This window comes from Lonchura striata, chromosome 9, assembly GCF_050655825.1.
Source record: "Lonchura striata isolate lonStrDom1 chromosome 9, ASM5065582v1, whole genome shotgun sequence".
In the NCBI taxonomy this organism is placed as follows: Eukaryota; Metazoa; Chordata; class Aves; order Passeriformes; family Estrildidae; genus Lonchura; species Lonchura striata.
In genome coordinates, this window is record NC_140711.1 from 21542253 (window position 1) to 21544571 (window position 2319).

A 2319-nucleotide genomic window follows, 5' to 3' on the forward strand; every position below is an offset into this window, starting at 1 on the left:
TTTTCAATGCTTATACCCAGCGCATGAAAGGTGACGCACAAGGACTGCTGTCCAAACCTCAGGTGACACCAGGCGGGTGGGGAGGTGGCTGATGTGGGGAGATGTGGGTCACTAACAGGTAGAGCATGTGTTTCAGGAAGCCAGAGCCCTGTGCCAAGGAGACAGGGATGCATGTGTGGAAGGAGAACACCTACCTTGTAAAGAAGAGGAAATCAGGAAAGGAGGCTGAGAGCAAGGAGGACATGCAGCCCAACCTGTGTGTGACACTGCAGAGTGGTAAGAGTGAAGATAGGAGATGCAGACTGAAGTATGGACCTGTTCTGGTTCCACAGAGGGTCCTGAACAGAAAAATAATTTACCCTTTACTGGTCTCTGCATTTTAAGAAGAGAAGTTAAGAGACTTGAAGAATTTAATGTGCTAAATTCCTCCTGAAAATGAGGTGTCATTACACTGTGAAAGCACTGTCAGGACAAAATGGGTGTAGGAAAATAATCTTTAGGTTGGGCAGGTAAGGTCTCTACAAGAACACCACAGCCCAGAAAGTTCAAGAAAGGAAGTAGCATGTGCTGTATCAGTGAAGACACACTTTGGAATGAGCTCCAGAGGCAGGATTGGGCCCACGTTTCTTGATGCCATCAAATCCAGCCTGGCTGCCCTCCTAGGAGGCCTGATTGAGATCAAGCTGTGCTTTGCCAAGCACGAGTTAAACACAGAGGTGAGGGAGTGATAGTCAGGGATCCTAAAGTGCTGGAGCGCAGGAGGGAGTCTCCAGCCCTCCCTTGCAGCCATGAATTTTGGGACTGAGAACTACAAAGCTGAATAAGAAAAATATGATTTAAAAGGTCTGTTGCCTCTTGGAAGGTACAAGAGGGTGAGAAAGCAAGTGAAAAGTCTGGGAGTTCTTGGTAACTACTTCTAAACTGATACAATCATCCTCAAAACTCCTCAATCCTTTCTCTTTTATTGGCCTTTCAATGCTGTAAGTGGAATAAACTGATTATTTCATAGATGTTTATTGGTAGTGATCTTCTTAGCACACTGGCAAATTGCTCCTCTTTGGTTTTGGTTTGGGTTTTTTGAATAGCTATAGTTGGGTTTTCACTCTTCGTTTGCAAGTGTTTGTTTAGGACTTGCTGAGAATAAGTTAAACACAACAAATGAGCTCTGGACAGAGTTTTGAAAGAGATTTATTCTGTGGCCATTCATTCCCCTCTGTCAGGAAGCAAGTCCCATATGCAGGCACTACTTCTGAGAAAGTTTTTTCCTTATGCTAACCACCATCCTTGCTTGGTAATGGTTGCAAGGCATTAAGTTGAAGACCAAGGGCCCAATCCAGAAAGATAAAACAAGGTACTTTACCCTTAACATTGCCTGGCAGTTAGTTCATGTATTGATGTACTATTAGAGATGGAGTTGGATGATACTGAGGAAAAAACATCAAGCGATGAAATTCCCACAGAAAGTCTGTGGCAAACCTAGGATTAACACCAAAACCACACAGTCTGTGTGTCTAACCAGCCAAGAATGAACAGACAGGTAGTAAATCTAGAAGAGCAGTGCGAAGGTCAAAAGCTCAGGAATTAAAGGGTAGTGAAAGAATGAACCAGAAATACAGCTGTTGAAGGAAATAATTCATGCAGTGTTGATCATCTCACCCCCATATGCTTGTAATAATTTTGACAAGCATTTCATTTTATCTGTTGTTATTAAGAAAATTATTCCTTTAAGGACAAAACCTAACTATATTTTTCAGGTCAGCTTGATTCTGGGAATCAGTCTCACTTGCCTGTGGTTTTTGCTATCGGGCCAAACTTAATCCCTGGTGTATTCCTCTTGACTCGGTGGAGTTATGTTGAATATCAGCTTGGCCTAAGGGTCTTTAGTTATATTGCCAATGGGTTTCTTTAAAGGGATATTTCCCTACTTTGAATGCAGTGATTCCGGGCAATGATTTTCATTTTGCAACCTGGAAGGACTCCTGCATATCTTAACGAGGTTTTAGTTCCTCTGATCCTGAAGAAACCTTCTTTGGCAGCAGATGGCTTGTCTGGTGCTGGTCCGGCTGCAGGCAGGCGTGTGCGTGTGCTCGGGCTGGTGTGTGGATGGCAGCCTCGAGAAGCAGCTTCCAGGTGCCTTCCCCCACAGAAAGAGCCCGGGAAGAGCCACAGGAAGGGATCTGAAATACACAGCAGCCCCAGAAAGCAGCGTGAATGTGTTTCTGATTGACACAGGAGCATCTTATCTTCCCCTGAAACCTCTGCACCCAGCCCTCCAGGTGTGTGTGTGTGTGTTGGGAGGGGAGCCAGGATTCTGATTAC

The 2319-nt window shown here is 44.7% G+C and overlaps 1 long non-coding RNA gene across 1 annotated transcript in view; it reads right to left on the reverse strand.

The window, feature by feature from the left end:
• Nucleotides 1-1170: 1170 nt before the first annotated feature.
• The window catches only part of LOC146766658 (uncharacterized), a 47460-nt gene continuing 46311 nt past the window's right edge, over nucleotides 1171-2319 (reverse strand). The window contains exon 2 of the long non-coding RNA XR_014957402.1: nucleotides 1171-2177. This is a non-coding gene — a long non-coding RNA (uncharacterized LOC146766658). The remainder of the gene's footprint in view (nucleotides 2178-2319) is intronic.